General features: G+C 35.4%; 1 protein-coding gene across 1 annotated transcript in view; it reads left to right on the top strand.

Annotated features, from left to right (window-relative positions):
- LOC122085237 (BTB/POZ domain-containing protein NPY1-like) overlaps nt 1-378 on the top strand; it is a 7,010-nt gene that overhangs the window by 881 nt on the left and 5,751 nt on the right. The window lies entirely within an intron of this gene.

Genomic DNA, 378 nt, shown 5'->3' with positions numbered 1-378 from the left:
CCCCCCCCCCCCCCCCAAAAAAAAAAAAACCCCTCCCTTTCCTGGTTTTAATTCCTTCCACTTTGTATAGTTTATGTTCGTGAGATTATTAATTTTTTTTTTTTTCCCATTTATTGGTGTCGTTCGTTGTGTCTTCTTTGTGTACTTGGTTTACTCAAAATTATTTGTTTAGTTTCTAGTGTGTTCCCAATCACTTCTCAAATTGCCTGAAATGCCGGTTATTAGTAGTTATATATTCTGATCATGTACTGCAGTGGAAAATTTATCTTTTAGTCGGTGGTGGGTTTCATAAAAAATATATTGTTGTTTTTTATTAGATCATAAGTAATGGGTTACTGTATTTCCAAATCTTACCTTTTTTTTTGGGGGGGGGGGGGG

This window comes from Macadamia integrifolia, chromosome 7, assembly GCF_013358625.1.
Source record: "Macadamia integrifolia cultivar HAES 741 chromosome 7, SCU_Mint_v3, whole genome shotgun sequence".
In the NCBI taxonomy this organism is placed as follows: domain Eukaryota; kingdom Viridiplantae; phylum Streptophyta; class Magnoliopsida; order Proteales; family Proteaceae; genus Macadamia; species Macadamia integrifolia.
Note: the sequence above shows the minus strand (reverse complement) of the source record. Positions and strands in the feature narration are given on the sequence as shown.